The following is a 12,784-nucleotide window of genomic DNA, read 5'->3' on the forward strand; positions in this document are numbered from 1 at the left end:
ATTTTCTGTTATATCTTCTCAGAATGGAGTCTACAAGATTTGCCATGCATGTCTTTTTTCTTTATTTTTTACGTTTTTATTTCAAAGATATGGTTTACAACCAGGTGTACATTTAAAAAAAATACATGTATTAAATTTAAAAGGGCTCATGTAAACCTCTATGTCTCTGTATAATCTCCAAATTGGATAAAGACATAATACAGCACCAATAGCAATCTAAGGGGCCCAAGTGTCGCCAATTTCGTATAAAGGCATAAAAACATCTGAACCGTAACGTCTTCATTTTTAGTAATCTGGGGCTTCATGAATCGATTTTCTTACTTTATCACGATTATTACTTATTTGATATGGCACAAACCACTTTTTCAGATTCATGTAATTAGTATTTATATGAATATTTATGATGTTATACCATGTCATCATTTATTGACCTTTGAATTGTCATATCTGAGATATATATACTCAGTGTACATCCACACCCCTCCTCATTTTATCTCTTCCCACCCTTTTCCCCTTCCACCTCTTTTTTTATCATGCAATTTTTTCTGTTCTATGTCTTTTAATTTGATTAAAAAAAGGAATATAAATTTTACAGCATTATCTCTTATCTAATTTTTGGATATATTTTTATTAGGAGGCCAGATTAGACTTTGTCACAAAAGAAAAATCTCAAGAAGCCAGCCCAGTTCAGGGAAAGCATTCTTTGGACAGATGAAACTAAGATCAATCTGTACCAGAATGACAGAAAGAAGAAAGTATGGAGAAGGCTTGTAATGGCTCATGATTCAAATCACACCACATCTTCTGTAGAACATTAGTGGAGGCAGAGTGATGGCATGGGCATGCATGGCTTCCAATGGCACTGGGTCACTAGTGTTTGAGCCCTTCACCACCTTAGAATTTTTCATTTTTGCATTTTTGTTTTTTGCTCCTCTTCTTCCCAGAGCCATAACTTTTTTTTCTGTCAATATAGCTGTGTGAGGGTTTGTTTTTTGTGGGACGAGTTGGATTTTTGAATGACATCATTGATTTTACCATATAGTCTACTAGTAAACGGGAAAAAAAGGGGAGCTGAGGGGCCTGCTGTGAAATTGCAATAAAAGTGCAATTCCAGAACTGTTTTTTTTTTTTTTTTTTTTTTTTTTTATATTTACTATGTTTACTAAATGCTAAAACTAACCTGCCATTATGATTCTCCAGGTCTGCACAGACCAAACATTTATAGGTTCTTTCTTATTTAAGTGGTAAAAAAAATTCCGAAATTTGTAAGAAAAACAGATGACGCACCATATTCCGAAACCCATAACATCTTCATTTTTAGTAATCTGGGGCCAGGTGAGGGTTTATTTTTTGCATGCCAAGCTGATGTTTTTATTGATACCATTTTGGAGTAGACAAGATGTTTTGATCGCCTGTTATTACAATTTATTGCAGTGTTGCAGCGACCAAAAGAACTTAATTGTGGGGCTTTGATTTTTTTCTCGTTACGTCGTTTACTGGTTGGATTAATTTAATTTATATTTTCATAGATCGGACATATCTGAACGTAGCGATATTAAATGTGTATTTTTTATTTATTTTATTTTTTTTGAATGGAGCAAAAGGAGGATGATTTGAACATTTATATTTTTTAATTTTTTAAATCTTTTTTAAAACATTTTTTTATTTTTTACTTGCTTCAATAGTCCTATTAGGAGACTTGAAGCTGCGATCTTTCGATCATAATCAGAAGAGATCATAATCAGAAGAAATCAGAAATCATAATCTTCTTTGAATGCCAGCCATGCACAGGCATTCATAGGAGATGTACAATGACAAACAGGGGGGTCTTCTACAGACCCCGGGCTGTCATGACAACTCATCAGCACCACGCGATTACAAGACAGGGCGCCGATGGGGGGGTCTTATGACGTGCTCCCAGCGCGCTCGAGTTAAATGACACTCAGAGATTAACAGCGGCATTTAACATGTTAGCAGCCGCGGGTTGATCGCGATTCCATCAGCGGCTGTTAGAGGCACATGACAGTTGATCAAATCAGATGTCATATGTTGGAAAAGATGCGGGCTCAGCGCCGGAGACGACCTTGGGTACACCTATACGTCCAAGGCTGTGAAGGAGTTAATGATGAAGTGACTGAAGACAGAACCAGCCAAATGCAGCAAGGATGATTGGACGGCACTTCACAGAACAGATGGACAATTACTCAAAACATACTGCGAAAGCAACGCAGAAGTTTTTTAAGGCAAAGAAGTGGAATATTCTGCAATGGCCGAGTCAATCACCAGATCTCAACCCCATCAAGCAAATATTTCTAATGCTTCAGACAAAACTTAAGACAGAAAGACCCACAAACAAGCAGCAACTGAAGTCAGCTGCAGTAAAGGCCTGGCAAAGCGTCACACAGGAGGAAACCCAGTGTTTATTGATGTCCATGGCTTCCAGACTTCAAGCAGTCATTGCCTACTCTATGACTAAGGGTGCAGTAGGCGCCAGAAACGCGTCAGAGAGGTTCCTGTACCACTTCATCCTTGTATGGATTTTTAAAGATATGTATTTGGAATGAAGCTTGAAGATTTTTTATTATTGGATGTGCCTGTCCACCGCTTTTTTGCATTGGATATTTCTGGTCGGTCAGCAGCATTGGAATGGCACTCCGGAAAATAAAGACAGGTGTATCATAAAATGTGAGTACGATGGAAATGTTCTCTTTCGTTTTTATGAAGTATTAAAAATGAGCATATTATTTGTGGTAAAGTTAATTTGTCCAATTACTTTTGAGACCGTGAAATGAGGAGGTTTTTTTTAGAAAAATGGTTGCAATTCCTAAACAATTCATATGATATTTTTGTTCAACCCCTTTAATTAAATCTGAATGTCTACCCTTCAATTGCATCTCAGTTGTTTCATTTTAAATCACAGAATAGTGCCATGCTGAGCACAAATCACTAAGATTCAGTCACTGTCCAAACATTTGTAGACCTAACTGTGACGATATGATCTGAGTCACTTTAGTATGGGGATGCAGGGACTGCATGAGTCTGCAGGAGATATGTCTCCCGGTGTAAAGTCTATGAACCACATAAATATGAACATCTGAGAAATTCAACCATTCAAAATCTAAATATACTGTCCATAATGTACACAAATACACTGAAAGCACAAACATAAAAAACCTTGGTTAACTTTATAGATTTACCTATGATACTACATAAATAAGATAGTATATAAATATCTGTATTAAATACATAAGGGATATTTTAATTTCTTTCTAAAACTAGATACATTTGTTTTACTAAAAGTGTTGAAATACGTGTATGCCATTCAAGGATGTCACTGTTGACACACTGCTATCCACATAAGTTCAAAATCAATAACTATAAAATTCTGTCATAAAACTCCACTGAGCATCCCAAATGTCAGAAGGAACAGGTGTTTCTGTAATCCAATGAAAAAACAAAAAGATCAATACTGGACAGGTACAGGAAAGCTACACTAATCCTAACCTCCTAACCTTTCCATTGACTATGTCTCAACATAAACACGGGCATGTATACCGTATACAGTGTCACTTCACTTTCCAGTTGAGCGCAGCTGAAAATATATAACCTTTTTTTTCTAGATACTTGATTATGATATATGGCTAATTCTGAAAATTACATATAATTCACTTATCATCCATTAATCAACCTAAAGCATTGCGAGCAGCATGGTGGCTCTGTGGATCTTACTGTTGCTTTGCTGCACTGGGGTCCTGGGTTTGAATCTGACCAAGGACCATATGTACATGGAGTTTTTGATTGATTTCTCTCACACTTCAAAGGCAATTCATACAAAAATTGTAAATTGAGTCCCAGTGTGAACAGTTAAAGTATTGTCTTCCCACTTACCTAACTTTAACCTTTTCCTGACATCTTCTGTAAATGTTTGCTACCTGCCATGTGCAGGTGTATGGAGCAGGCGCAGGAGCTGAGCAGGCACCACACCAACAATTGCCATCTGTGATACTCAGAAACACATCTGCCTTTAACAGCAGCATTTGAAGCCAATCTCTAGTCACTGCTCTTAACCTTTTAAGTGCCACTGTTAATTTTTGACAACGTAATCTGAGTTTCGGTTCGAGGGAGTGTCATGATCTGCGCACATCAAAGTTCCTAAAAAAAAATTAAAACATTAGAGTTGTGTTTTTTCCACAAAAAATAATAAAAAAGCAATAAATCATTGTGGCTCCCGTTCAACAAGATTTCTGGCATAAATTGCTTTGAAAGTCACAAAATTTTTGCATAACGAAAAGTGGTGCAAAAAATGTTGCCACTTTTGTCATTTTCACCCAGCTCTGCCAAGATACATGGAACTGGGGTAGGACAAGTGCATGATGTCACAGCTCATCTAATTCAGAGACGTTAGGAAAAACACCTCTGAATGGAGTAAGATTTGTGGTGAGGCCTCTTACTGTATAAGTAGCCTTTGATTCCAACACGTCCCCTCATGAGGAAGGGTACAACACCGTTCTTGATGATTCGGGAACCTGTATGAAAAAAACACAGCAACTTTTATGATTTTTTATTTGCTGCAATAATACAATTTTAGGTTTATTCTGTGGGTCAGCATGATTATGGTGATGCAAAATGCACATAGCCCTATTTACTTTATGTTTTATTACTTTTATATAATAACTAGTTTGATAAAAAAAAAACATTTTCTTTTGTTGCCATATTCCAAAGGCCATAAATTAAATATTCTCCATCAATGTAGTTATTCTTGGATTTTGCGTGACAAGATTCTATTCGTTCCATTTTTCTGGTATATATGACTTTTTGATCACGTTTTATTACACTTTTTAGAGGTGGAATGAACAAAACAAACAGTAATTCATTAAAAAAAACAAAACATTGTTCATTTTTAACATGCTACTTTTTTACTACTTTCTCTAAAAAGAAAGCAACTAAAAACAAAATTTTTTTTGGTCACCCTATTTTGAGACCCATAACTTTTCTATTTTTCCATAGGCAGAGTTGCATGGGGACTTATTTTTTAATAATAAAGCTCTAGTTTTACTGGTTATATTTTGGGTACATACCACTTTTTGATCGCCAGATTTACATAGTTTTTTATGTCTCACCACTTTTACACACTAAAAACTATTTTTTTAATATTTTCTGAGTCATAACTGTTTTATTTTTCCACTATTAGAACCATATGTGGGTTTGTTTTTTGCGTGACGAGATTATATTTTCATCGATACCATTTTTTATAAATGATGAATGATGAAAAAGTGTTGCAGTTTAATAGTTAAGGTTGTACATTTTTTGCACATTTTTCTTTACATAAAACATGTTTTTTTTTTTTAGTGACATAACATTTTATGTGATTTTGTTATTTTTTTTGTGGGTTTTTCTTTTCTTTGTTTTTTTACATTTTCACAAACTGTATTAATTGTTTTTACATTTTTACTTTGTCTTAGTTTGTTAAGTTTACTGAGAATCCATCATTCAGCTTATTGCGATGAGGACCTTTAAACTATAGGCTATGTTCACACACGTTGTGTTTTTTTCCGCTGCAAATCTGCTGATAACTTTTCTCTGGCAGGAAAACAACTGCGTAAGGTTTTGTTGCGTTTTTTGTTGATGCATTTTTGCTGCGTTTTTTTGACCACCCATGACTTCCTATGGGTGAAAATAATGCAGCAAAAATGCAGATGCATTTTCTGGTGCAGAAATGCTGAAAGAAGTGACATGCTCTATTTTCCAAATACGCAAGCAAGGCAGAAAATACACAAATTATCAGATAACTAATAGTGATGAGAGAGCACTAAAATGCTCGGGTGCTCGATGCTCGGGTCGAGCAAATTGGAATACTCGGGTGCTCAACCCGAGCAACGAGCCCAATGTAAGTCTATGGGAAACTCAAGCATTTTTCAGGCCCCTCTCCACGGCGGTCTGCAGAGGGCCTAAAAATTGCCCAAATCGATGGGAACAGTGCTCAAATGACATGGGGACAGCATGGGGAAGACCCCTGGAAGCATCTCTAACTCCCAGGTCACTTCTGTCAACAACATTGTCAGAGGTATTACGCCACTTTTACGGACTCACAATAAAACATGTTACGGGGCCGGGTGGTGGAACCTCTGTGCCGAGGTGCAAGGAGGGACCCAGAGGGGCGTGACTAAGTATCCACCCGAACCGACCCTGGTCGTACGGCAGCAAACGACACCGTAACCAGGGAGGATCTGGGCTGAGGGACCAGGTGCCACTCTGGGGACGACCTTGTAAGAGAGCAGGTGGCTCCCACAGGTAAGATGGCTGGGACTGACGGGTATGGCGGATGGACACGGCAAGCAGGCGGAAGTCTCTGGTAGCTGGCAGGTGGACACAGTTCGAGAAAGCAGGGCAGGTAGCAGTCTATAGGTTTTACCAGGAAGATGGTCACAACAAGTGATGGCAGGGTCTCCAGGCAGGCTGGCATGAAACAGGCAGGTGCTCCCAGGTGAGAGGGCAGACAGACGAGGCGGGTAACTGGCAGGTAACTGGTGGGCGCTCCCAGGTGAGCGGTCTGACAGACGAGGCAGGTAACAGACAGGTAACTGGTGGACGCTCCCAGGTGAGCGGTCTGACAGACGAGGCAGGTAACAGGCAGGAAACTGGTGGATGCTCCCAGGTAAGCCGTCAAACAGATGAGGCAAGTAACAGGCTGGCAGGCAGGATGGGAAGTCAGGCTAGCAGCGGAACCTGAGGGCTGAAGCACAGGTGAGACACAGTGCAAACAACTTTGCTCGGGCACCTCCATTTTGGAGGAGGTGCCTTATATATGGGAAGTCCTCCGGCAATTTGCCGGGGACCCCTTAGGACGACGCGCGCGGACCCTTTAAGAGAGGGGGAGCGCGCGCGCGCCCTAAGCACAGTTCCCGGGAAGGAGCGCGCGCCGGCAGCAGCGAGGGAAGGAGCGCAGGGGGACGCCGCGCGCTGAACAGGAAGGTGAGAGGGAGGGCGTCTCTGCCTAGCAGGAGGCAGAGACGCCAATGCTAGAGTACCCCCCCTTTAGGCCCCCCTTTTTTAGGCCAGAGAGAAATTTCTCAAGGAGAAGCGGAGCGTTGATGTTCTCCCTGGGTTCCCAAGTTCTTTCCTCAGGACCAAACCCCTTCCAATCCACCAGAAAAAAGGTTCTCCCTCTTACCCTCTTGGTGGCCAGGATACTCTCCACTTCAAAGACGTCCTCAGCAGAAACCGGAGTAGGAGGAGTGCCTGGATTGTCGGAAAAAGTGTTAAGGACAACGGGTTTGAGGAGGGATACGTGGAAGGAGTTGGGAATGCGTAGGGTGGCCGGGAGTTTTAATTTGTAGGCCACTGGGTTAATTTGCCTGAGGACTTCGAAGGCTCCGATGAACCGAGGGCCCAACTTGTAGGAGGGTACTTTGAGCCGCACATATTTGGAAGAGAGCCAAACCTTGTCTCCTGGATGGAATTGAGGTGGATCCAGACGTCTCTTATCAGCATATCTCTTCATCCGCTCGGAGTACAGAAGAAGAGCGGACCTGGTACTCTTCCAAATAGTAGAAAACTCGCTGACAAGAGACTCTGCGGCAGGGTTGTCCACAGAAGCGGAGACATGAACTGGAATCCGGGGGTACTGGCCATAGACAATAAAGAACGGGGATTGGGAAGAGCATTCGCTCTCATGGTTATTATAAGAGAACTCAGCCCATGGTAGGAGATCCACCCAATCCGTATGGTGGGCATTAACGAAGTGCCGGAGGTAGCTGGTCAAGATCTGATTGATTCGCTCCACTTGACCATTGGACTGTGGGTGGTAGGCGGAGGAGAAATCCAGGGTAACGTCTAGCAGCTTACATGTGGCTCGCCAGAAGCGTGAGGTGAACTGAACCCCACGATCCGACACGATGTGGAGGGGTAGGCCATGGAGACGGAAGATATGGCGGATAAAGTCTTTTGCCAGCTCGGGTGCAGATGGGAGACCAGGCAGGGGAATGAAGTGGGCCATTTTAGAAAAGCGGTCAACGACCAACCAAATGACTGTACAACCGGTAGAAACAGGAAGATCAGTGATAAAGTCCATAGCAATATGCTGCCATGGAGCAGCAGGTACGGGCAGGGGCAAGAGATGGCCAGCTGGTAGATGTCTGGGGACTTTGTTACGGGCACAGGATGAACAGGCCGCGACGAAGTCTACAACGTCCTTACGCAGGGTAGGCCACCAGTAATGCCGGGAAATGAGCTGGAAGGTCTTCTTTTGACCAGCATGGCCAGCTAGTTTAGAAGAATGTCCCCAGCGAAGAACCCTCTCCCGATCTGATACTGCTACAAACGTCTTACCGGGTGGACGACGAGTCAGATCCAAGGGGGCCACATTCATCACCTTGGAGGAGTCAATGATGTGCGTAGGCTCCTCTTCTTGATCGGAGGACAGGAAGGACCGGGACAAGGCATATCAGCTTTGACGTTCTTGTCCGCCGGGCGGAAATGAAGAATGAAGTCGAAGCGGGCAAAAAACAATGACCACTGGGCCTGGCGAGGATTGAGTCTCTGGTAGTGTTGAGCCACCCCCGTAGTGTTCGGGTTCGGTTCGGTTCGTCGAACACCGGGATGTTCGAGGAACTGTTCGTCGAACTGTTCGTCGAACACCTTAGAACACCGTCGAACACCGTTAAAACCAATGGCAGGCAAACAAAAACACATAGAAACACATAGAAAACACCTGCAAAGGTGTCCAAAAGCTGACAAACTGCTCAGAAGACACTCTCTTTAAAAAAGCCGGCCGGCAAATTCAGCAGCGGCATACACCGGTACCTGACAATTTAGACAAGAAGGAATAGAGCATCACACATAGATTAGATAGATAGAAACATGTCAGTCACACATATAAGAAGCACAGTGACAGTGTTGGTTACTAAACTTGTCATTTAGTGTAAAGGATTTATTAAAAAAAATATTAGTGTTTTCATGCACCGTCTCTTTAAAAAAGCCGGCCGGCAATTCAGCATCTGTACCCGACAATTTAGAACAGAAAGAATAGAGCTTCACACATAGATTAGATAGATAGAAACATGTCAGTCACATATATAATAAGTACAGTGATAGTGTTGCTTACTGTACTTGTCATTTAGTGTAAAGGATTTATTTAAAAAAATAATAGTGTTTTCATGCACTGTCTCTTTAAAAAAGCCGGCCGGCAATTCAGCAGCGGTACCCGACAATTTAGAACAGAAAGATAGAGCATCACACATAGATTAGATAGATAGAAACATGTCAGTCACATATATATGAAGTACAGTGATAGTGTTGGTTACTGTACTTGTCATTTAGTATTAAAATAAAGGATTTATTATTAAAAAAAATTGGCGTGGGGTTCCCCTTAATTTTAGGCTCTAGCGGAGGTTAAGCAGACGGCTGGGGCAGATGTTTGAAGCCTGGGAAGGGGGTAATACCCACGGAGCTTCCCAGGCTACTAATATCAGCCCCCAGCTGAATACATAGCCTTTACTAGCTATTAAAATGGGGGATCCCCCAAAAAAAATGACGTGGGCCCCCCCCTAATTTAATAGCTAGCAAAGGCTAGGCAGACAGCTGGGGGCTGATATTAATAGCCCAGGAAGGGAGCCATGAATATTGGCCCCCTCCCAGGCTAGAAACACCAGCCGTCAGCCGCCCCAGAAATGGCGCATTCATAGGATGCGCCAATTCTGGCACTTAGCCTCGCTCTTCCACGCTGCCCTGGTGCGGTGGCAGGGGGTAATAGGGTTGGGGTTGATGTCAGCTTATAATGCCAGCTGACATCAAGCCCAGGTTAGTAATGGAGAGGCGTCTATAAGACACCCCCATTACTAACCCCATAGTCAAAGTTAAAAAAAACACAAACACCCAGAATAAAGTCCTTTAATTGAAATAAAGACACAATCCTTTATTGTTCTAAATTAAACCATACTTACCATCACGCCCATTCCAGCTGAAGCCAACGATCTCCTGCAATAAAAGAAAAATAATAAAGCAACCTCATCCTTACCTTTCCATGGTTCCCACGACAGCTTCAGCTCTGCTACATCGAGATGACAGGCTGGACCGCAGCAGAACGCTGCCATCCAGCCTGTCATCCCGCAGACACTGAGAAGCGCAGGCTTGCTTGCGCTGCTCAGCGTCTCTCTGTGACGACATCCAGATGAGCCGAGTTCATGTCCAATGAACTCGGCTCACCTCATGCACGTCACTGACAGCGTGGGAAAATTCTCACGCTGAAGCGCTGATTGCAGGAGAATTTTCCCACGCTGTCAGTGACGTGCAGGAGGTGAGCTGAGTTCATTGGACATGAGCTCACCTCATGCACATCACTGACAGCGTGGGAGAATTCTCCTGCACTCAGCACTTCAGCGTGAGAATTTTCCCACGCTGTCAGTGACGTGCATGAGGTGAGCCGAGTTCATTGGACATGACCTCGGCTCATCTGGATGCCGTCACAGCGAGACAGTGAGGAGCGCAAGCATGCCTGCGCTTCTCAGTGTCTGCGGGATGACAGACTGGATGGCAGCGTTCTGCTGCGGTCCAGCCAGTCATCTCGATGTAGCAGAGCTGAAGCTGTCGTGGGAACCATGGAAAGGTAAGGATGAGGTTGGTTTATTATTTTTCTTTTATTGCAGGAGATCGTTGGCTTCAGCTGGAATGGGTGTGATGGTAAGTATGGTTTAATTTAGAACAATAAAGAATTGTGTCTTTATTTCAATTAAAGGACTTTATTCTGGGTGTTGTGTTTTTTTTAAATACTTTACTAGAAATTCATGGCGGTCATGTCTAATACTGGCGTGACCCCATGAATTTTGGGCTTGGGGCCAGCTGATAATACCAAGCTGGCCCTAACCCCTTTATTACCCAGTGAGCCACCGCACCAGGGCCCTGGATGAGTTGGGTACAGCGCCAGAAAATGACGCTTCTATGAACGCGCCATTTTACGGGGTGGCTGCGGACTGCAATTTGTAGCGGGGGGGGGCCCAGAAAGCTTGGGCCTCCCTGCGCTGCAGATTCCAGCCCCCAGCTGCCTAGTTGTACCTGGCTGGACACAAAAATAGGGTGAAGCCCCACGTACTTTTTTTTTAATTATTTCATGAAATTCATGAAATAATTAAGAAAAAAAGGGCTTCCCTATATTGTTGTGTCCGGCCAGGTACAAATAGGCAGCTGGTGGATGGGGGCAGCCCGTTCCTGCCTGCTGTACCTGGCTGGACACAAATATAGTGCGAAGCCCCACTTCAATTTTTTTAAATTATTTCAGGAAATTCATGAAATAATTTAAAAAAAATTGACGTGGGGCTTCGCACTATATTTGTGTCCAGCCAGGTACAGCAGGCAGGAACGGGCTGCCCCCAACCACCAGCTGCCTATTTGTACCTGGCCGGACACAACAATATAGGGAAGCCCTTTTTTTCTTAATTATTTCATGAAATAATTTAAAGAAAATTGACGTGGGGCTTCGCCCTGTTTTTGTGTCCAGCCAGGTACAACTAGGCAGCTGGGGGCTGGAATCCGCAGCGCAGGGAGGCCCAAGCTTTCTGGGCCACCCCCGCTGCAAATTGCAGTCCGCAGCCACCCCGGAAAATGGCGCGTTCATAGAAGCGCCATCTTCTGGCGCTGTACCCAACTCATCCAGGGCCCTGATGCGGTGGCTCACTGGGTAATAAAGGGGTTAGGGCCAGCTTGGCATTATCAGCTGGCCCTAAGCCCGAAATTCATGGGGTCACGCCAATATTAGACATGACCACCATGAATTTCTAGTAAAGTATTTAAAAAAAACACAACACCCAGAAAAAAGTCCTTTAATTGAAATAAACACACAATTCTTTTTTGTTCTAAATTAAACCATACTTACCATCACGCCCATTCCAGCTGAAGCCAACGATCTCCTGAAATAAAAGAAAAATAATAAAGCAACATCATCCTTACCTTTCCATGGTTCCCATGACAGCTTCAGCTCTGCTACATCGAGATGACAGGCTGGACCGCAGCAGAACGCTGCCATCCAGCCTGTCATCCCGCAGACACTGAGAAGCGCAGGCTTGCTTGCGCTCCACAGTGTCTCTCTGTGAGGGCATCCAGATGAGCCGAGTTAATGTCCAATGAACTCGGCTCACCTCATGCACGTCACTGACAGCGTGGGAAAATTCTCCTGCACTCAGCGCTTCAGCGTGGGAGAATTCTCACACTGAAGCGCTGAGTGCAGGAGAATTCTCCCACGCTGTCAGTGACGCGCAGGAGGTGAGCTGAGTTCATTGGACATGAGCTCACCTTATGCACGTCACTGACAGCGTGGGAAAATTCTCCTGCACTCAGCGCTTCAGCGTGGGAGAATTCTCACGCTGAAGCGCTGAGTGCAGGAGAATTCTCCCACGCTGTCAGTGACGTGCAGGAGGTGAGCTGAGTTCATTGGACATGAGCTCACCTTATGCACGTCACTGACAGCGTGGGAGAATTCTCCTGCACTCACCGCTTCAGCGTGAGAATTTTCCCACGCTGTCAGTGACGTGCATGAGGTGAGCCGAGTTCATTGGACATGAACTCGGCTCATCTGGATGTCATCACTAGAGATGAGCGGTGTTCGACTAGAACTGTTCGCCAATCTCAAATTCGAGCTGTTTTGGGCGGTGTTCGAGTTGTTCGACGAACCCGAACGATTTGCAAAAAATTCGGCTGTTCGAGGTTATGTTCGATAACTGTTCGTGCACCAAAAGTGTGTCCTGCATGTCTGGCGCTATTTAGAGCACCAATCATGCAGGGATTGTCTGCCACT

Source organism: Phyllobates terribilis, unplaced genomic scaffold (assembly GCF_046119375.1).
Source record: "Phyllobates terribilis strain yellow unplaced genomic scaffold, ASM4611937v1 Scaffold_3__8_contigs__length_932513732, whole genome shotgun sequence".
Taxonomy (NCBI): domain Eukaryota; kingdom Metazoa; phylum Chordata; class Amphibia; order Anura; family Dendrobatidae; genus Phyllobates; species Phyllobates terribilis.